Source organism: Pinus tabuliformis, chromosome 3_2 (genome assembly GCF_031772625.1).
Source record: "Pinus tabuliformis cultivar Carrire ecotype Pingquan chromosome 3_2, CPIR1, whole genome shotgun sequence".
NCBI classification, from domain to species: Eukaryota; Viridiplantae; Streptophyta; class Pinopsida; order Pinales; family Pinaceae; genus Pinus; species Pinus tabuliformis.
Window position 1 is genome coordinate 82,455,080 of NC_142302.1, and position 24,351 is coordinate 82,479,430.

Here is a 24,351-nt window from a genome sequence, read left to right on the forward strand (position 1 = left end):
CCTTTTGTGATTCTTTTCTAAAGGTGGCCTCAAATCTAGAAAGTACTATAGAATTCCACATTTGTTTTAGTTGCTCATGAAATTGTGCATAATAAATTATTTATATATTGTTACACGATAGTTGATAAGGACTGGACTGTCCCTTTTAAATTTGGCATGATAAGCTGACCCATTCACTTCAATAGTGCATGCTATAGATTAGAACTCTGTGGATAATCATTGAAAGTCAAACTCTGTCACATCCTGACATGAAAACATTGCTACAAATTTGTGCATCAACCACAAGATAAGTAATTGAATAGTCGAATCGTCAAAGCTCATGCATATGATGGTAATCTTGGTAAAACATAGTAAAACGATTAATGGTGGGACAATCATGTTGTATATCACTTTTGTATCATATCCACTAAAAAATTATAAGAGCATATATATATTATGTGTTGTGGAGTTTGAAGTCTTGTTGTAGCGGCTGCAATCACCCTCCAAATTTTTTTTGGAGCCTCCCTTATAAACCACAATAGCTCATCTTGCATTGATCCAAGTACTTGTGCTTCCATTGAGCTTTATTATTTCAATATTTTCTTATGTTTTCTCACTTAGGTCCTTTTCTAACCCACAAGCCTATCTCTTGAATTGGTCTTTTGACAATTCCGGGCTTGCCTTAGAGAACTGTGCAATTCTTGAGGGAAACTAGACTTGCTCTTGGGAATTACGCAGTCTTGATTGACAGTGGGCCTTGAGCTCAGGAAATGCGTAGTACTGGATGGAAGCCAACCTTGAGCTGGGAAATTGCACAGACATGAGAGGCATCCCAGAGCCACTCAACCTAGAAATTGTGCATAATCCATTGTGCTTATAAATTGCGCAATGCATGAGCCAAAGAGTTGCCCTGTTCTCCCCAGAACTATGTAATCTTTTTGGGCCATGCATGGCAGTTTTCCCTAAAAAGAAAAAAAGAAAAAAAGAAAAAAAGAAAAAAATGATACCTAAAATATAGGTATCTATTTTTAGCAACCCGAAGGAGGCACTTGAGTTATTTTGGAAACTATCGCCAAGTGTCGATTTTTTCCTTGGTTTTTGGCATGCACATCAAAAACCCTAAATTGACCAAATATGATGGGAAGCGATTCAACTGGTTAGATTTGTTGGCTCATCAGTTGAAGATCCATGTGACTAATGCCCAAAATCCACCCAAGAATGAGCAAGCAATATTTTACATGTCCACATACTTGATACAATCGGTGCCCAACAATAGTTCCTTGGCATGAGCTGAACATGGACACCAAAAGAGATTGCCGTTAACGTTTATTGCAAGTTTCTTTCTGACTGAAACTATCGAGGAGTGATGGAAAAGTTAAATGACCATTTTATCATCCTGTTGTACAAGATTATCTTTAAGCAGGATCCACCTTGCATGTACTGAGAAGCAATGGAGGGATTAATAAACATTGCAGATTGGCATGCCTCACCAGGTGGCACCTTCATCAGAGTGTTTGGCAGAGAGAATCCTCTGCATGTTCTACCAAGGCATGCCACTGACAAGCTGATCATGCAAGAGGTCTCATATCACCTCTCCATAGGGTTGACAACATGACTTCATAGGAAGAAGAAAGTGCCATGGCCCGCTCTTCCTTTGTGGATCAGATTATTATGAGATTAAGTGCTTGAAGGATACAAATGTCGAGGTCAAGGAGATAGTGAAATTCAAGTTCGACACCAAAGACTTTAATCCGTATGATCCCCATAGTATTTGCATGGACTAGTGCGCAAGGGTGTATTTTCCATGGATCCATGGGGCATGTCATTGGCCAGAGGAGGACCCTTGGAGGTACTATTACAATGCCTCCAAACTCCACGAGCCGATCAATATAACAAAAACTATGAAAGCTGCTCTGCAGACAGTAGCAACGAAGGAAGCAACAACAACAACAACAATAGGCAACAATCCATTGCAGGACAAGGGAAAGAGGAAGATTGTTGAGAACCCAGAGGCATAGAAAAGTTTCAAGATGAGGGAAGATCCTATCACAGAGAGAAAATTTGGTGGAAGAAGCAAAGAGGGAGCAATAGAGAAAGAGAGCAGAGCAAAGGAAGACAGAGAAGAAGAGGCTAAAAGAAGTAGAATTGAAGTTGCAGGAGATGGAGAAGAAGTTGAAGGAAGAACAAGAGCCGAGGAGGAGAGAAAGAGAAGAGAATAAAAATCATGAAGAAGAACAAAGGCAAGGTGTGATGACAAAGAAAACAATGCCCATACCGGTTGATGAGTCAGAACAACCAACAACTGAGGAAGATGGTGAAAAGATGCAGGATTGGGAGCTTGCTCAGCAGATTGAGCAACTGATTGAAGTGACATACATGGAGTTGGAGCAGGAGCCACAAAATGAAGATATTGACCTTATGTCAAGAGCACGAGAGGTCATCTCTTAGTCCATGCCACCTATAGTGTCAGAACCAGCCTTGAGCGAGCAAGGAGAAGTTGTTCTCCTTGATGATGATCCGGTCATGGATGTGTTAAATCTATTGTTTGATGAGTTACAGAAGAGGATTGTATAGGCGCGAAGAAATCACTTTCTGGATGATCATGCATCACTTGCATTCATCAAAGAAAGGGTGATAGTTTCAGACATAAGGCAGCATCCAAACGTCCTTGCCGAAGCTAGCTTGGCCTATGTAGGAGCAACAAGATCAAATGTTAAGTACCTGATGATCGAGAATGAACAAATGGAAAAGAACTTGCAGGCTTCTAGGAAATAGGTGGAACAACTTCGAGCATCAATGCAGAATGCAGTTTCTGCAATGGATGAAGTATCAACACTTAAGAGTACCATGCGGAAGCTCTATGACAGATTTGTCACCGTACATAAAGTAATTGTCCGTGTGCATGGCTTACAATAGTGGAGCAAAGATTTTTTTCAAACTCTCAAAAACGTACATGCTACCATTGCCCATGTGCAAGAATGGATAATGCAGTACAAAGTGTTATAGACATTTTTGTGCCTTACAGCATAGAGCATGAAATGTCAATAATCTAAGGGATCCAAAGTCCCTAAACATGTTTTTCTTACCCTTAGAGGAACAAGGTCAGCAAACCACAGCACTGCAAATCAGTTCTCCACTGAAAAACACTAAAAAACAGGTCAGTTTTGGATCATTGCAGCTGCTCCACTAGGCATCTGCGCTGCATAGCAGGTACAACAAAGGCTACCTGCGTTGCATAGCAAGTAGAACAAAGGCTACCTGCGTTGGGCGTACTTGGACATGTGGAGGAATCTTTTTCTCAAAGTGCCAGTGCCCAGGAAGCTTCTAAAAAGACACTTGATGATAAGATTCGCCTAATGATGAGTTAAGAGCTTCTAAGACTCCAAGTGGAAGACAGAAACTCCGAGTGAAGAACTGAAGAACAACTGGAGTTGAAGAGGACAACAAGTCACACATCAAGCTGACTTATCTTCACTCCAAAACTCTATATAAGGATCTCATCCCATGGGATCTAGAGGCCGGAATTTTGTGCAAAGAATTGCTGTTGGTTTACAGTTGTGAGCATTGGGTGATTGCTTGAGGGAGGTGAAGAAGAGATTTCTCTCCGTCGGGAAGGTGATGCTGGATTGGACCTCTCATGGTTGTATCACCGCCTGAACCTTACTTCCATATATTAATAAAGCATTTGAGGTTCTTCTATTCGCATGTGTTTCAATGGTGTATTGTCTTACTTGCGTCTTTGATTTATGCTAATCCTTGAATCGATTATGAATGCATGCCTCTTGTAGTTTCCTTTTCTTGTCTTATTTGCAGGATCTCGTGTAGCTGGGCCCATGAAAAGACTTGGATCTGGGAGCAAGCAGCAAACGAAGGAGATTGGATCGACCATTTGCGCAAGACATTGGTAAGTGGATCTCTTCCTTCTATCTCTTGCATGTCATAAAGAAGAAACTTTAGATAGCTTTGCTTTCAGCTGTTGCTAAGGAACTGTCACCCTTAGAGTGGGTTAGGGTCATTCCGAGTTGGATACTTTCCCCCACAACAGACTGGCGACTCCGCTGGGGAGCGTGTCTTGTTGGTAGCTTGTGTTTCTTGCTATTCATTTCTTGAACAAAGAGAGTACCGAATCGAATTGCATTCGAGTCTTTCGAATGCAAAGTAGAGGGAAGCTACTCTAGCCCAGTGCTGGGCCTGTTTATGATTTGAAGAGCAGATCCACAAGGACTCTTTTTAGCTCTTTGTGATAGTGTTCATCTTCCTTTAATCATCCCCTAGTGTATACTTGACTGACAGCCTCTGATTTGGCCAAAAACCGCTCATTTTTGAGCAAACTGTGACCCAGAATCTGAGAGAGACGTGACTTGTCTCATCAGTGCAGCTGCCACAAAGGCTACCTGCACTGCAACGCAGGTCCCGAAGGGGCTACCTGCGCTGCATCTCAGATTGACAGTGCAACACCTGCGCTGATCCAGTTTTGCCTTGTGCAACTGGGATTCCCCACTGTCTGTTGCCCAGTTTTCAGTATTGTTTTTGCAGCCTGTTGTCAACCTGTATACCCAGCTGAAACCACTTCTCTTTGCCTTCATTCTGCCTCAGTTGTATGAAGAAACCGTGATTGTTCTTATTGTATTTCTTGCCGTCATTCACAGTTTCCCATAGCGAAAGTGAACTAGTCTTGCTATGACCTCTTGAATCTAGACCTGTGAGAAAGTGTCGTTGTGATTCTAAGAGTTAGTTTATTGCTATTCATAGCTGTTTGAGCATTTGCTTTCATTATATGGTTCGAATTTCAGTATTTCTTGTGTTGAAACGAGTGAATCTTAAGGTGTTCTTTTGATTGTTGGACAAACACTTGTTGCTTTCGCTTGAAATTGAATTCGAAATTATACAACAGCTTTCTTTTTGTAATACATCAACATTAAGGAAGAAGAAAAGAAATACTTGCATTGTGCATGTGCATTTTGACAGTTTGCATGTCGATTTAGGAAAAGTGCATCAGTGTGTGCTCTATGATCTGTTTGAAAAGATGATGTCTTTCTTTTCCTTCAGTAGTTAAGGTTTTCATAAGTTGAAAGAATTGAAAAAGCTTGCTTATCATTCTTAGACTGCATTTAGGAGTTGTATCATACATCACGTGGTGATCCGTAAAGGCAAACTGCTAAGCAAGATCAACCTAAAAAGAACTGAATTTTTCTAACAACGCTTTGAAACATAACGAAACACAGTAGAGATCTAGGTAGAGACGTGAACCGGCGTCGTTAAACATAGTGACTGTTGATCTCTACGAAGGTGGGTGATTCCTCCTGAGGGACGATAGCACTAATACGGACTTGTGCCCCCACGTACCGTCGCGTATATTGGGGGACCCCTATAGGAACAAAGCCTTTATCCATAGGAAGCCGTGTCGGCCGCCCTACTGATCGCGATGCAGTGAACACAGCATTCACGAAGATCGACCACTCGTACCGTAAAACGTATTCTGTGGTTTCGCGAAAGGTTTGGCACACCCTCTGCCTAGAACTCCAGAGTAGTTTCTTTTGGCCTTTTTCAAACTCTATAACTGAAAAAGTCCATCCGAGCATTTGTCACTTCGGGCTCGTTAATACATCGAAGGAGACTAGAGTCATCTTTAGCTTTTTCTCGACTCTTAAAAAGTGAAAAAGCAAGTTGTGTCTAAAGCGTCGTCATAATAAAATTCATTTTAAATGGAACATAATCACCTCCTATTCCTGCGTTGATCTTCGAAGTTAGTCTTTTGGCATCGTAAGTTCTTGTAGAATCGCTAAAATCTTTTGGATAGACTCAAAATGTCTGAACAACCGTCAACATCTAGGACTGTGTCGTCCGACACAGCAACAGCAGAGCCTCCTGCTGCCACTCCAACGATGTTTGCTGGTATACCATCTGTCCCGGAAAATTGCCAACAACAAGCCGGAGTCCCATCAGGGACAACAATATGGTTAGTTCCTATTTCTTCATCCGGATTATCATCTGGTACTTCTTATGTTGAAACTCAACAAATTGATCCAATGTGTCTTCAAAGGCCAATTTACCCTTTAAGTACTGGATTTCCACCATGTGGAGGGCAGTATGCTCTTTCATTGTTCCCTCTCGGAGAACAACCATATGGGAGTTTACAACAAGGTTCAGGTCAAACTGGAATTACATCCAGCGGTTGGGTACCAATACTGCCCCAACAACCAGGAGTTGTATATTCAATGCAACCAGTACACCCTGCGTCGAATATTACCACCACACCTGCTATGGCGAATGCGTCGCAAGTACAAGCGCTACCTGTTGTAATACAACAACCTCTTGTCTCAGCGGCTCAATCACAATCTCAGGGTAGTGCCTCCTTATCTGGAGCGACTCAGGCTCAAACAAGTACTGTGACTCCTCATCTTGGTCAATCATCCAGTATTGGTCAACAGCAAATGGTCCAACAACCGGAGCTGGTTCAATCTCAACAACCGCCATTCCAGCAATCATATCAAGGACCTGAGCAACAAGTCTTTGTAAGTAATGGGCAACCATGCTATAATGGTTATGCCCATCAACTTTGTCAAAGTTGTCAGCATTATGCTGGTCTGCAAAGACCCATTGCTCAGGCGATACCATCTTATCCTGGATATGCTTCGCCTAACCTGAACCAACAGTTGCCCTTTATAGCAACTCTAGAATTACCAGATCTAAACCGGCTGACTAATGATCCAATTGCTTATGCCTCTTGGTGGCCAGCGATTCCGCATAAACTTCCATCGGACATTCCTAAATTCAATGGAAATCCAGGTGAAGACTCGGCGAATCACGTCATGACTTTTCATCTGTGGTGTTCATCGAACACTCTAAACGATGATTCGATAAGACTTCGCCTCTTCCAGAGGACATTGACAGGTCCAATGACTAAATGGTATATTGAATTGCCAAGAGCCTCTTTCGACAATTTCAGCTCCTTAGCCACGACTTTCTTAACCCATTTTCAATTACCGATAAGGTATGAAACGGGAACAGAACTCCTTACCAACTTCAAACAGACAACGGCCACTCACATATCTGATCATATACATGAGTGGCGACGTCGTCGTAGGATGGTGAAAACTTACGTTCCCGATCAGCTGTTAGCTGAATGGTTTATAAAGTCGTTACTTCCGGCTATAACGGAAGATGTGGCCAAGGGAGGAGTCGTAACAGAGGAGCAAGTCATTGCTCGTGCTCAATACTTAGACTTAGTATATACTCAGTCGGGCACGCTCTACGACAAAATACCTGACGCCCCTAGACCTGAATTTTCAATTCCTCCCCCTCCTAAATCGAATACTAACTCTCACGCCAGTAATGGTGTGACTGGCAAACGCAAAATCTCTAGTCAAAATGCAAATGAGGAACTTCTTGCCTCAGAAGTAAATGCCATGTCGACCGACAAGAGCAAACAACTGAAGCAACCAGGGGGCAAGAAGAAAAAGAAAAGGAAAGGGAAACCCCCGACAGGGTGTCATATATGCGATGAGGATCATTGGACGAAAGATTGTCCACATATAGCTGAAGTTAAGAAACTCTTCAAGAGTTAAAAAACCCCAGCAGTATTGAATGATCCGTTTCCTAATCCAAGAGAAAATCTGGTTGCTAATCAAAATGCTTCCCGATCCCAAGTGCTTATGTTGTCCACCTCAAAACAGCAAAATAATGCTTTGACAAGGAATAAAGATCACAGGAATCCAACGCAATTGAACAACAAGGCAAATAAACAACCTAGTAGTTCAACAACAACTTTGACCAAAGTTGTGCCACCCATCGTTCCTAAACCAATGATAAAGTTGCCAAAGGGAGTAGTACACAAATCGACATTTAATCCTCGTGAAAAAATAACACAGGATTACAATATAATAGAGGACCTGACCCAATCGTCGTCCGCTATGTCGACACTTGAGGTAGCGAAAAAATGCACCTCCCTAGAGCAAGCTTTATTATCAGCCATAGGTGGGATTGGCCCAATGGATTCCAATCTTGTGGCCTTTGATCATAAAGGATATGACCCTCAGATACCAGCTCAACTAGCTTTCCTTATTCAAGTGAAAGCCCTCAACAAAACTGTTCATCGAACAATTATTGATGAGGGGGCATCTACATGTCTTATGTCGATGAGTTGCTGGAAAAATTTAGGCTCACCACCCTTGTCGAAATCGTCAACGACGTTAAAAGCATTTGATGGACGATCATACACTCCATACGGGATTTTAAATAACTTGCAAGTTGAACTGGGGGGCAAAACAGTAGAAGTTGATGTGGAAGTAATCGACGGAAACCTCGATTACAACATCCTACTGGGAAGGCCTTGGATATATGCCATGGCTGCAGTTGTGTCGACCTACTTCAGGAGGATTGTATTTCCTTTTCAAGGAAAAACTACAATCGTCGACCAACAAACATTTCTCCCCAACAGTTCTCAAGTTACGGGAAGCAGCACAATGATCCATGAAAGTAATCAATCGCTCCAAAATATTGGAGTAGGTCTCCTAAAAGACCCTGCCTTAATGGGTACTTTTGCCCCACCTCCGGCGAGTAATCTGGCGGAAGTAGCCACAGTGGAAACCTACAATATGAAATCTTCTATATCCAACGGATTCGGAAGATTCCTAAATATTTTGTCAGCATGGATCATCGCCCTAATGGAAATACTGTAAATACAGTGGGCTCCGAGGACGGTTCTTATCTCATGTCAACCTCGTTAAAAAATGAAACAAGGAGTCACGAGGATAGTTCTTTTACTATGTCAACCTCATTAAAAAATGAAACAAATCCCCTTTTCAAAATTCAAAGGTAAACCTTCATTCCAACCACCAAGTTGAATGCAATGAAGCTTGGGGGGCACCCTCCTTTGACATGCGTTATTATGATGCTGGGGGCATGCAAAAGAACGAGCAGTTTTGGCAAAGTTCATGCTCGTTAAAAAATAAACGCAAAACCGAGAAGTTTTCGCAAGGGTTCATGCTCGTTAAAAAATAAACACACATGTAAGCAGGCTTCCCCCCAGTGTTCAAGCTCATTCAGAAAAAATGAACCGGTAAATAACCTTTTGAGACCGTAAATTCATTAGCCATAAAAGCCTTGGTCGTGTTTGTGCACCGTCACCTCCACTTTTCCTTTGGCCGATCATTCACATCCACTTGATTGTTTACCTATTTTGAGGAACAGCTGCGAAGAGTGATTTCACCTAGCCATCCTTGTAATACTGTCGTGATTGGAAAATTCCAACCTGTACCTGGAATCTGCTGCTATCCCTGTTTATCACTCGTTCCTCAAAATACGAGTCTTCTTTGAGCTCTTTTCACTGACTCGTAAAAAAATGAAAAGTTTGCCGAGTTTTGGCCTTCCAGCTCGTTAAAAGGACCGGAAGAGCTATCCCTCCTCTAGATTTTAATCTTTTTGGACCTGAGGGATTAGTGCACAAAAAGATCAAGCGCTTGTCTGGTTCGGCTCGATAAAGATATCGAACATTCATCCCTTCTGTATTGTTTTATACTTTTTCGGACTTAAGGGATTAGATGACGAAAAAGGACCCCTGGAGTCCACTTTATGTACCCTTTTCAGACTCTCTAAAAATGAAAAGGACCGAGTTGTCTTTGTCGCTGGGCTCGTTAAAAATATTAGATAGCGACAAACTTGTCTTTAGACAAGAACGAGTTTCCCTATCGCTAGGCTCGTTAAAACATAGCGATGGGCTTGCCCGAAGGGCAGGTTATAGATCAAGCATATGTTATCCTCCTCAAGCTTGACAAAAATAAAGAGGTACTGGTCAGAAATGACTGGGGAAAAATTGGGAAGAACCTCAAAGCTTAATGGTAGCAAGTCGCTCTTGAACATGACACTTTTGGCCTCCGTAAATATCGGGTTGGGTTATTATCATTCACCGGTCCCTTCACCATGGTCTCGCCATACCATCCATACATGGGGTAATGCTACCGATCCATCACATTAGTGTCGTTATATGTTCAAGAGATGTCATTCAGAAAGTGTCAACCGGGTCCCATCCACTACCATACATCATCTTTCATCCTTCCATGACCGCCACCCTGAATCATATTTCACAGATCGTTTTCACCATCATCACTAGCTCCGTTCCGTGTCACTGATGTGGGATTCATTAAGGCCCTCCTTTGACGGATCACTTCTTGTCGACATCAGCTCATTATCCAAGAAGTTGATCTAGGAACACCCCCTCAGTACTTTGAAGCTTGCATGCCTCAATGGCAAGTTTCTCACTTCCGGCGATAGGTATACATTAATGACCTTCGACCGGGAGACTTTGCGTGGTGTTCGACGTCAGATCCTATATTCACGCCACGTGAATTGTGCTGCAGTACCTTGAGGGTCATCATCATTATCAGTGATTCCTCTCGCGCTTGTTAACAGTTTACATTATTGACTGGTAATCAAGCGATGTCTTTCCATGTTCGACTTCAAGAAATTCTCACATGGATCGACTTGTACTAGAGTGAAGATCGGACAAGTTTGAAGACCCCGGATCTAGTTTCATCCATCCGGGCTGCGATATATATTCAGGAGATAAAAAAATAGACATGTGCAGCAGATGAGCATCCTACTAAAAGGATGATAATTAAAAGCAGAGAATTATCCGTCTCTTATCAGACGATCATCTGTTTATGTACGACAAATGTATTTATAAAGCTGATCATGGGAAATGCCCGCATCAGCTAGATCATGAAAAGAAAATATGAAAAGATAATGTATTGTATTGTATTTTGTTACAGGTCACCTCCCGGCGATTGAATGAACTTCGGATCCTCCTAATAAAGCATTTCACCCGATAAACGACCTCATACTTTAGGGGGAAACTGTTATAGACATTTTTGTGCCTTACAGCATAGAGCATGAAATGTCAATAATCTAAGGGATCCAAAGTCCCTAAACATGTTTTTCTTACCCTTAGAGGAACAAGGTCAGCAAACCACAGCACTGCAAATCAGTTCTCCACTGAAAAACACTCAAAAACAGGTCAGTTTTGGATCATTGCAGCTACTCCACTAGGCATCTGCGCTGCATAGCAGGTACAACAAAGGCTACCTGCGTTGCATAGCAAGTAGAACAAAGGCTACCTGCGTTGGGCGTACTTGGACATGTGGAGGAATCTTTTTCTCAAAGTGCCAGTGCCCAGGAAGCTTCTAAAAAGACACTTGATGATAAGATTCGCCTAATGATGAGTTAAGAGCTTCTAAGACTCCAAGTGGAAGACAGAAACTCCGAGTGAAGAACTGAAGAACAACTGGAGTTGAAGAGGACAACAAGTCACACATCAAGCTGACTTATCTTCACTCCAAAACTCTATATAAGGATCTCATCCCATGGGATCTAGAGGCCGGAATTTTGTGCAAAGAATTGCTGTTGGTTTACAGTTGTGAGCATTGGGTGATTGCTTGAGGGAGGTGAAGAAGAGATTTCTCTCCGTCGGGAAGGTGATGCTGGATTGGACCTCTCATGGTTGTATCACCGCCTGAACCTTACTTCCATATATTAATAAAGCATTTGAGGTTCTTCTATTCGCATGTGTTTCAATGGTGTATTGTCTTACTTGCGTCTTTGATTTATGCTAATCCTTGAATCGATTATGAATGCATGCCTCTTGTAGTTTCCTTTTCTTGTCTTATTTGCAGGATCTCGTGTAGCTGGGCCCGTGAAAAGACTTGGATCTGGGAGCAAGCGGCAAACGAAGGAGATTGGATCGACCATTTGCGCAAGACATCGGTAAGTGGATCTCTTCCTTCTATCTCTTGCATGTCATAAAGAAGAAACTTTAGATAGCTTTGCTTTCAGCTGTTGCTAAGGAACTGTCACCCTTAGAGTGGGTTAGGGTCATTCCGAGTTGGATACTTTCCCCCACAACACAAAGGGGCCCTGCTTCACTTAGCCAAGATGATGAAGCCATAGGCAGAGCTGGAGAAAGCAAAGGTTCGAATGTTGATCAAGAACTACAAGCATCTTGCCCCATTCATCAGCAGCATACAGGCCTCATATGCATGGTTGTATATAGTTTGGATGTCATGGTGAGAATGCACATGATCCCATCAATTGGTTCCCTCATCGAGGCTAGACCCAAGAACCAAGTCCGGCTAGAGATCGATGAGTACATGGAGTAGCTAAGGTGAGAGGCCACTAGGGAAGACTTGGAGCTGAGCACACATAACATGCAGAAGTACATTGGTGGTCCTGTCATGGTCAACACCATGCTGCACATGCTTCAGAACGAGTTGGATACAGGTTCCAAGACCATATACCTGAATGCCATGGAGGCAAGAGTCCGCTATCAGAAAGACACCATCAAGCAGTTTGGGGACACCATCACACAGTACCAAGCTTGGCATCAATATGTGACTGAGAAGCACCAAGTGGAGGTTGCCAAGTTGGTCTTTCCCTAAACTTCAGAATCATAGTGTTTTGTCTTGTTAGGCTGTCTCTAGCCTATTTTGTCTTACATGGGTACATGCGGAAAATGTAATATTATTTGTAAATATGTTGTAAGTGAAATTCCAAGTGTCAATAGTGGAATGTGGAAGGTCATCATGTTATGTAATGAGTTACTTATAATGAAGTTGAAGAGTCATGAGGGTAGTCAAAGAGTCACAAAGGGGAATGTCAAGGGTCACCCCACCCTTTGTTATAAATAGAACCTCATAACTCATAGAACGATATTTTTGGGAGCCAAGCTTTCCGCTAGGCTTAGGCTTAGAAAAGGCTTCGGAGTATTGTGAAGAGCCTTAGCTTCTCCATAGCATAGAGCAATTATACTTCTTTGGAGGAGCAGGTGTTCTTAACTGTAATGTTCCTCTATTGGGGCTAGTGGTCGTTAATGGTGTATGTATGGATGGAAATTTCACTTATAATAATAATATCAGAGCCAACACACTTTCATGCATATGTTGTTATTGTAGTTGAACTATTCTAGTTGCTTTAGAAATGTATGTTGTTTAACTTACGCATTTGCTTATGAACTACTTTGTATGCAATTGTATGAATCATATTGAATGCATGTTGTTGGATTAACTCATCACTTTAATTTGTGGACTATTCCGCATTTTGGCTTGTGACGTCATTCTGTTCATGTGTTCCTTTCAAGCTGCATACTATTACAGGCTTCTAAGGGGCGCACTTCCTTTCCCCTCTGTGTGTTAGAAACTTCATGCATCGCACTTGACTCTCTGTAGGGTCACACACTTGCTCTCACCCAAAGTTATCTTAATTAACTCTATGTGCTACAACAGTCAAGGCATTACACTAGCACCCACTGATGGGACTCCTACTCTAAACGGTTTGAGGTCTAGTTTGGACTTCATATCAAAGAGATCCCTTGAATGTTGGCAGGTCCAACACCATCAACAAGTCTCTAAGAAGAATATGTTGGAGATGACATAGGCCAAAAAATGCACACAAATTTTGATTTGGGATGAGGGATCTCACATTTGATAAAAACCTTAAAGGATTGGAAACTTTCTTTGTTATGTAATTCTGTTGTCACTTTCAATGGCTGCTTTAACTTTAAATCTATCTATCCATTAAAATTCACTATCTCAAGATAAAAAATATATCAAATGGATAAAATTATCTATTTCCTCTTCAATATGTTGGTTTTATTGCATTGGTTGGTTCAATGGCCTTTGCTGTCAAACTTGGGATAACATACCAGATTGGTTGGACTTAAGACCAAATGATGCAAATGTTTATTTTAATCATGTTAAACCAACTTTAGCAAATTTTTTGCACCTTTTGAAAAATCTTGTTTTGTATGGTTATTTCATATTCTGAATTGGATCATTATATTGTTTGTCATCCATCTCGATGCATTTGGAGTGGAAAAAGTGGAGGAATCAGCTCACAGGACTGTTTTTACCGGCGGGACCCAGTTTGGCAAAACGGGGTCTGAAACCTTTCGGGAGCATTTTGGGGCATCAAATGGAGTTCTTTGGGGGTAAAACTTTACCACTTAAGTGCAGAATATTTTCAAGCTATTCTACACGTATAGATCTTTCCAACGACGCAAGAATCACATCAATCAGAGTGTGTATGCAAAAGTTATTCCACTCAGAAGTTGACCTTCATGTTTTCACACCTATAGTTCAGGAGGATGCCCAGTCAGCCCCCATTATTCATGGAAAATGGGCTAGACACGTGTTTTTGATGTAAAAGACTATATAAGAGTATTTTTTGGAACTTTATTTAAGAATTTATGTAGTCAAACTTAACCACTAGTAGGCTATCGAGTTGTGTTATAACTCGACCACTAGGAGGAAGAGGAATTCCATTCTTTCGAGAACAATTTGTTCCATAGCTAAGCAAAGATATCCATGAGAGATAGGAGGTAGAGCATACAAAGAGATTTTGTGCAATGTAGTAACCCATGAGCCACAAACATTACTTCTTTGTATCTGTAGCCATATTTCCAGATAGAGAAAGAGAGCAAAGTGACCTCACCTTCGAGATGGGTTTTCTCATGAAAGGGTTTCCTAGAGAGAATATATTGTGTGTTATGTGTGTGTGAGATTATTTTGTTGTTCTCTACTTTTTCTGCTTGATTTACTTTTACATGCATGCATTAATTACAGTTAGTTTTATAGATCTAGAAATTAAATAAAACTATAATAATGTAGAATCTCAAATTTTTAGTATAATATTATCAGATATGTTGTGAAGAACTATCCTGTGGAATATCCATGATAATTTACAGAGCATCTCATCCCAATTTTTAGCTATGATCTCCCATATTAGTACATTCTAGTATTTGAGTGCATGATAATTTCCTCTGAAGTTGAGTGATGTGACTGTCTTTTAGAGGTCTTACAACAATAATGTTTTTCCAATTAAATCAACCAAGTGTTGCCTATGAAAAACCACATTCTGCGAGAAACAATGAGCCATCGCCCATCCCACGAAGCTTACAACCTTAAGCGATCTGACTATGTAAGCCATTGTTGTCAGCCAAGTCCTTGGAAAGCAAAGCTCGTTGCCTTATTTTCTCCACATTATCAAGTAGGTAAGAATTTGTTGACAAAATACTTAATTATTAAAATAGTGATTTTAAATACAAACAAATTCCCAAAATAGATCATCATCTCCCTTGTTCGTATATTATTTATCTGGAATAAGATGCGGTGTCATCTTTTCCCAAGTTGTTCAAATCTTGGTAGCTTCTTCCTGCTTTCACTCTAGTGTTATTAATTGTTGAGAATCTAGTATTTCTGAATTCCATTTGGGGTCTACTATGTTGGCTTCTTACAATGCAATATATAATGATTTCTCTTTTGTCCATGTCAATGAAAGAGGAGTTTGAATTTAGAAGGTGAGGCAACAAAGAAGATTTCTTTGGAGGGTGTAGGAGCATTACATACTATGTGGGATGCCACAATTCATGATGTTCTAAATTACATAGGTCCTATTTACTGCTAGGATATCCTTGAATTAGTATCCAACCAATTGAACAATTTATATTATGAATTTCTCAAAAAAGAATCCTAGCTATGATGGGAAGGGTTCTATTTATGAGAATTGTTTGGGTAGTTTTCTCTCTTATGGTATACTTTTCCATCAATATAATTTATCTCCTTGATTCCACATTAAAAATATTAGTCAAGGTGCAGTGGATAATAATGAAACACTTGGTCATGGTGACTATTCTGAAAGACTTCCAACAAGGTCTCTTGTGATTTATAAAGAAAAAAGGAAAACAAATGTTAGTGAAAATTCTCCAGCGAAGGCCAGATCAGAGTCAAAAAGACAAGCTTATCATGTATTTAGCGTCTAAAATTGTATAGAATTGAAGTACATACATGACTGGATATATGTTATATGTATGTTATAAACATGATTACATCAGCCCTAGGAGGAGTCTGTTATAAGTGGTATCAGAGGATAGGTTCCAACACTAGACCTTGGGGAAGAAAGGAAATATATGACTACTTGATCTTGTGCACATATATATGTACAATGGACCTATCACAAGAGGAACAATGATTAAAGCTGAAACATAACCCTAAATTAATCAAACTCAAAGCGCTCAAAATAAACTTCCTTATGATGAAATGATGGTTTTTAATGACATATATTGCTCTACTATGTACTAGTACAAAAGGGTTATTTTTTTTTGTATTATTTTGCACTCATCCTAACATCGAAGGCTTCTACACCAATGTTAAGGTTGATCCTTAACCTAAATGTTGCAGACATGTTTCAAATGATTTAGAACCAATATGTGCTAACAAAAAGAGAAAAAAAATATTGTCCATGTAAACCACTATCAACTTACTAAGATGTGGCTAGAAGCTATCATTGATGATCCTTTTGGAAGTGGTAGTTTCCTTAGTAAGGGTGAAGGGCATGTAATTTGTGTAAATACATCTCTCACATTTCTCGTTATTAGGAACCATCATGCCCAAATGATTGTAAGGGGATGTATTAGACCTAAACTTCCCATCTCCAAGAATTGTGCACTTTCTTTAGGGGTGAAGAATGGTTTGTAATTGTTGGGGAGCTATATTCTTGTGGTTGCCACTGCCCATGATGATAAAGGCTAATTTGTTCTAGTTATAATAGTTTTGTGTGATCACATGATCCTCCTCAATACATGTGTAAAACAAGGTGTTAATATATGCTAGATACGTAAGGTGACTCTATGACTTCTTAGTGATCTTGTCTTTGGTTACCCCTTATTTTGACATAGGGGCACTAAGTTAAAATTTTCATTACCCCCCTCGCCCCTTGGTATTCTATTGAACTATGGACAGTGAGGGGACTCATTTTCTTGCGAATTATGTGATATATATTTCTTATATTCCTATGTGAATATTCCATCACATTTATAAAATCTCAGATAAAGGGCAGAATATTGTGAAGCATAATCACTGGCAACAATAGGTCTGAGTGTTTCCTCCTGTATCCTTAGCATTCAAACGTGTAGGTAATGTATGGGTCAACAAGGTGTGAACTAAGGCACCTTGAAACACTTATTTTGTAAGCCTAAAATGGCCCTGGATAGTATTAAATGTGCACCATAGCAAGAACACTCTTGCCTTGTTGAATTTTACTGATTCTAGTGTACTCTTTTAGGAGGCTTTATTTGAGGAATATCACATGGAGAATAACATGTTGAAATTCAATTTGAGACTGCTTTACGGTTATGTTGTAGCATGTGAACACTAGCTAAGCTTTTTATTTGCCACCTTGTTTGAACATGTTAAGGGTATCCAGAAGGAATACCCCTCTTGATGAATTATCCTCTAGACTTATCACAGGGCCAAGGAGTCCTATTGAACTATATGAATAATCACTTTGGGGTAATGCTGCTCAATAAATCTTGTTTGAATACATTCCCCCCTTATGAATGTGGAAATTTAACAATGTGATGCATACTAATGAGGTTGCAGGTACCAGGGAAACATGTTGAGTCCATCTGGAAAAGATGACCATTGGTATGTATATATATATATATATATAATTTAAATTTAAATTTTAAATTTTATTTTTATTTTTATTTATTTTTTATTTTTATTTTTATTTTCTTTATTTTATTTTTATTTTTATTTATTTTTAATTTAATTTATTTTTATTTTTATTATATATATATATATATATATTATATTTATTTATTTATTTTTATTTTATTTATTTTATTTTTATTTATTTATTTTATTTATTTTATTTATTATTTATTTATTTTTATTTTATTTTTAATTTTAATTTTAATTTTAATTTTATTATATATATATATATATATTATTTATTTTTATTTTTATTTTTTTATTTTAATTTTAATTAATTAATTTATTTATTTTTTAAAATTTTTAAAATTTAAAATTTAAAATTTTATTTATTTATTTATTTATTTTTATTTTTTTCTTTTAGTAATAAACTAAAAACTGGATTTTTATCGCAACACATGGGAGGAATTTAAATTTGAAGGCCTGGCTCAGGGAATTGGAAACTGAGCCTAGGATTTGCAAGGTAGAGATAAAGAAACTTAGTAGATAACAACAAGAACTAGCAAATTGGAATGAGGAACTGCAAGAACACTTGCAGGAATTGACATGCCAAGTTCAATGCTCAGCGAAGGGAAGTAATGTTGGGAGAAAAAAGACCCGTGAGACTGAGAAGGAAAGAAAACCTATCCGTTTTTGGTACTGTGAGGAAAAGCACACGAGATGAGACCACCCCCATAGATTGAAAAGAAAGGGAGACTAGTTTTTTTATATATGTATATGCTTGGTTGATGATTGACAACACCATGGGTGTTGGACTTAGGATACAGAGTAAAATTTTGGGCTACTTGTTATGCTTGAGATTGTGACTGGTTGTTTAATGATTATTGATTATGCATGGCCATGCTTTTTGGTTGCATTTTATTTTATGATTAGGATTGTAGATTTTATTTTGCGGTGTTTCTTTTTGCCTCTTTCATTCCCTATTTATTTTCACAACTGACTGCTAATTACATATTTGAGAGGTCTTGAAGCAAGTGGGCTGAGGTGGAAGGGAAACCACTAATTCTCAAGAAAGGGGCAATACATGAATTACATACTAAGTATGAACATGATAACAAGTACAATGAAAACATAAGTGGTTGGAAAAATTTCCGCATGATAGCAAGGTGAAAACCAAATAGGCTAGTTGAGTCCTTGGAAAGGATGGGCAATAAAATGGTAAAATGTAGTCCTCTTAACTCTTTTATTGCACATCTATTGCATACATGATTATATATGTATAAATATATGCGTTGTAAGACCCCACCCCACATCTACCCACTTTTACATGCTTACCACGGTAAACGTGAGTTGAGAGCTACTATGCATGACCCAACTTCCAAGACGTAGTTACGGAAATGGGGTCCAATTGTCCAGAATTGATTGCAAACACTTAGAGACATATGATCACACTATTATTAGATTCACCTAGCCATTTGTCTGTGGATGATAAGCTATATTGAAGGCTAAATCTTTCGCCAAGCCTACAAACAATTCCTTCAAAAATTTGGAAGTGAAATTAGCATCTCTATCTTAGATAATCCTCTTGGTAACTCCATGAAACTTCACTATGCCCTTAATGAATATTTGAGCCACTTCACTGGCTGAATTAATAGATTTTACTGTAATGAAGTGAGCTACCTTGCTCAACCTGTCAACCACAACCATCATGGAGTCATGTTGCCTTGATGTCCTTGGCAATCCTATAATGAAATCCATGGAAATGACCTCCCATTTCCATTCCTGAATCAGAATAGGTTGCAACAGACCAGTTGGATGTTTGCATTTAACTTTCACTCGTTGATAGTCTAAGCACTTAGCAACAAACTCATTCACCTCTTTCTTCAAATTAGGCCAATAGTAGAAATTATTAATGGCTGTCAAAGTATTATGGTATCATTGATGGCTTGAATATGGATTGACATGAAACTCTCTCAAAATGAGCTTCTTTAATTCACTACTATCAGACACATATATATTTCTCTTGAATCTAACCAAGCCATTTGCTATGAGGTGATACTCCTCATCCTTATTACCCTCACCTTGCTGTTGCAATCTCTTCTTCAGCTGGTACCTCTCATCATGCTTCCCTGCATGTAAGATACGCTCCTTCAAATTTGTCCCATAAGAGCTCAGAGATGAAATATGATTCACCTATACTCTCCTACTGAGTGCATCTGCAACCCGGTTCTCCTTTATTTTGATGTACTTGATTTAAAAATCAAATTCAATGAGAGTAGCTATCCATCTAATTTTCCTTGCATTCAAATTGGGTTGGTCAGACAAGTACCTCAGTCCACTATGATCACTCATCAAGGTGAACTTCCTACCAAGGAGATAATGTCTCCACATCTTCAATACATGAATGATAGTCTCCAACTCAAGATCACGAGTCACATAATTATGCTCATGCTCATTCAAATTACTTGATTCATAGAAAACCACATTCCCTTCCTACATTAAGAATCCACAAAGTCCTTCCTTGCATGCATCTATACAAACCACAAAGTCCTTAGCGGGATCTGCGATTCTCAAAACTAGGGAATTGGTAAGCAATTGCTTCAACTGACGAAAGCTAACTTCACACTCAATAGTCCATTCAAAATTCTTTCCTTGCCTTTGCAAATATGTGATAGGATGGCCAATCTTAGAGAAGTTCATAATGAACCTCCTATCATAACCTGCTAGTCCCATGAATGATCTGACCTCATTCACATTATTTAGAGCTGGCCACTCCATGATAGCCTTAATCTTTTCTAGATCCACTATTATCCCCTCCTTGGAAACAATATGTCCCAAGTAATGAATTGATATTGAAAGAAGATACCCTTGCTGAGCTTGGCATACAACTTATGTTCTCCCAACAACTTTAATACTGCTGCTAGATGCTCTACATGCTCTTCCTCATTCTTTGAATAAACCAATATATCATCAAAAAATACTATCACAAACTTATGCAGGTAAGGGTGTAACACATTGTTCATCATACACATGAAGGTGGCTGAAGCATTGGTAAGATCGAAAGGAACCACCATAAACTCATAGTTCCCATACCTTGTACGAAATGTAGTCTTATAGATGTCTTCTTCTTTGATGCACACTTGATCATATCTCGATCTTAATTCAATATTTGAAAATAGTGTAGCCCCTTTAGTTGATTAAAAAAATCATCAATCCAAGGCAATGTATACCTGTTCTTGATGGTCACCTTGTTCAACTCCCTCTAGTCAAGGCATAATCTGAGAGTACCATCCTTCTTCTTTTCAAACAACACTGGTGCTACCTATGGGGATACAATTGACCTTATGTATCCATTATCAAGCATACCTTTAAGCTGCAACTTAAATTCCACCAACTCGGGAGTGCTCATCCTGTATGGTGCCTTAAATGTTGGTGCTGCTCTAGTTATCAACTCAATAGAGAAATCCACCTCCCTATGAGGAGGAAACTTTGGAATCTCTATAGGGAACACATCTTGAAACTGCAGCAAGATAATATACCTCCCAAGGACTTCACCATCCTCATCATCCAACCCTTTTCCATTGGAGATATGTACTGCAAACAACAAAAATCCTTTTCTACGGCTGCACTTAGCTTGCATGGCTGTAATCCTTCTCACTGATCTAGGCTTCTACCTTCCATACAAGACTTTCTTTTCTCTAGCCTCATCCAGGCACTCAATTGCCTTCTCATAGAAATTTACCTTGACCTTATGAATAACTAGCCAATGGTGAACTCTTCTCCTGGTCCCTTTAGCCAGCTACACCAACCAACATTTTGCATGCACTTCCTTATCCAAAAGGCATTGATCCACCAGTTCAGGACTAATATAACTATAATTTGATCTTGAATCAATCAAAATAGAAACAATTTAATCAAAAATCTTACCTTCCATCTCGATGATGGATGCTTGATGGTTTTCCTGCATTTTATCAATTGTTGCATAGATCTAGGGAATGATCTGAGCTACGTCCCCAACTATATGAGCCTCTGAGAACTATATATATGAGGCTTGAAACCCTATAATTATGGACAATCCTTCTTGTGATGGTCTCCACCACAAATCTAACACCTCAATGGTTCTCTACCACCGCCCTTATTCTACTACTCCATAGGCTAAGACCCACATCCTTTCTCAGCTTGTTATAGCACCATTTACCACTCTTGGTAGATTTGATGCTCTGATTATGGCCTAGGGCGACCCTTCCTTCCAGACTTGGTCCAAAATCTAAAAAATAGTGTTTTATTTCCTATATGCTACGTTGCCCTATGATAAAAGCGTGTCCACGTGGGTCAACATATACCCAACCCACATACATGTGTTAAAACACTTAAAAATAATAAATTTCCTTAATTTTGGGTGGAGTTCATGGGTTTATCTGTTAATCACCTCCTATAGCCCATGGCCCAATTGTTTAACAACTGAAAAAAATAATTTGGAGAAGTATAAATAAATCTCCATGGGAAGGTCTTAGGGGAGAAGAAATTAGATATTGATATTATAGTTGATTTATCCCTAAACGAGTCTAATGAAATCCCTATGCCTCCTGCACTCCCTAGAGTTTAGGAAACCCTTGCTTCCTCTTTTGAGATATCCCTGTGTATGATGATGGAGGAAGATTGCTGAGGCCGGGAAAGGACAGATCCGGAGGACGGCTCTGCTTGGAGCTGGAGGAAGATTCAGGTTGTAGTTTTCCATCTTTCTTGTAGCTTACATCAATAAAGAAATGATGTTCTGTTCCTGATATTAAAACGTGTTTATGCATTGATCTATATTGTGATTTGTTTATGAATCTTATATTGATGTGTAATTGTTCATTCATTTATATGATCTAACATATATATCATGAATATGCTTTACGTTTCTACTATTGTATATGCTTTTTTTGAATAATTTACAGGTTTCAAAGGCATCAGGAGAAGCAAAGGGTTTGCACCCTGCGGGATCTACCCAAACATAGGACCTCCGGGTAAGGACACTTCTTCCCAGTTCAGTAGAATAAGAATTTAGATTGTTTGTCTGATCATTTCTTGCTGCTGTGTGCCCTCCACTTTGTTGGGGCTTTTAACCCAAGACGCTAGGGTGTTCTCGCCCACAAAAGAATTGGCGACTTCACTGGGGATAACATTCTTGTTATTCCTGGTTTGGGTTGTTTATCCTCGATCAAGGTTTGTTTTCTTGATTGCTTGCTTTTACAATGTCATTTGACTCATTAGCTTCCCAGGCCTTGATTTTTTTCTTAATTGAGCCTTGCATACGTTTTTTTCTTGAGTTACAGTTGCATATACATGCAAGTTTCCTCAAGCAGACTCACGTATACACAAGTTTCATGTGTTAGAAACGCGTGTGCACGCTTCTGTGTCTTTACACAGTCGCGTATACAATTTTTTGAATTTTTTTTCAAATCTTTTTGCCCAGTTGAGTCTGTTGCCTGGTGATTTTTGTTGTGTTATGGTCATCCGCTGTCTGAAGATCTCTGTTCTCTTGCAAGTTTTCTTTTTCAAATCTCCTTCTCAGTGAAAAGCCTAGTTGGCCTAGGATTTCTTTTTGAGCAAGTGTTTGGTTTGTATCTTGGGTTCAAGGCTTCTGTCTGAAGTTCTTGGATGTTCTGGTTTTCCAGAACAAGAAATTGATTTCGATTTCGTTTGTAACCCAGATTTCAATTTGCCTTGCTTTGCTTTCCATTTTTGATTGTCCTTGTTTCTTTTCATGCTTTTTGAGTGTGTCTTTGGAAATTTCAAAAGTTTTTCTTTCTTGACATTTTGTTGGTTTGCTGAAGTCTTTTATTGCTGTTTGGATCAGTTTGTGCGAGTTTGTAGTCCTTCTTGTTTCAAGTTTCATTTATTAATGAGTTTTATAACTTGCAAGGTATAAGGACTCCTTGTGCTTCTTTTTGATCTTTTGAATTTAGTAGTGATTTTTGTGACCTCAAAATTTTCTTTAGTTTCCTTAAAAGAAAAACACAAAAACATTTCTTTTGCTTTTCTTTTTTCCAAGCTTTTGTATTTTGGTTTCTTTTGTTTTGCTTGTTGAGCAATTGTGATATTTTCCAATTTGTCTTGCTTGGTTTTCCAAGCTTTTGTTTTTTGGTTTCTTTTGTTTTGCTTGTTGAGCAATTGTGATATTGTCCAATTTGTCTTGCTTGATTTTGAGGGAAATTTGTTATTGAATTTTTTTCCCTCTTTACTTTCAAGTTGGCTTGTTGATCTTGCAAGGCAACACATTTGCTTCTTATATGAGCGTCCATGCACCGTCATTATAGTTTGCATTAGGATAGTTTTCATAACAAACATTTTAGTATTTTTGTTAGCTTTTGTGTGTGTGGAGTGTGTTTTCTGGAAAAAGAAAAATTTTCTTGTACAAGTTTATTCATAGAACTCTATAGAAATCCCTTTTCATTGAAGAAAATAACTGCATTTTCATGTAGCTAAGTTTCTATTGGTTTCTTTTGCATCAAAACATCATTAGTTTCACTCTCATTTTACCCATGACTTAAAGAACAACCCTCTAAAATCAAGTGCTTTAATAAAAAGAACTAGAACTTTTTTATTTTGTCATTAACAAACACCAACAAGGTTAAGTTCTTTAGGGCCTTGGAATAGGTGAGTCGAGAGTTAACTCTCTAAGGCTGTTCAAATTATCAAACATAGAAGTTGAATAACGAGCGAAATCTAATGTCATTAGAAAGACCGGGAAAGCTCCATGACTGGGAGTCAAGCATGAGGTAGAGTGAAGACAAGGAAGAGAGATACTCTCTTCTACTTGTTGGATCCCACCTCACGACTGTTCCACACGACTTTTGATATGAATTGGTGCCCATAGTTGCCTTTCGTAGGGATCACATAGGTGGCT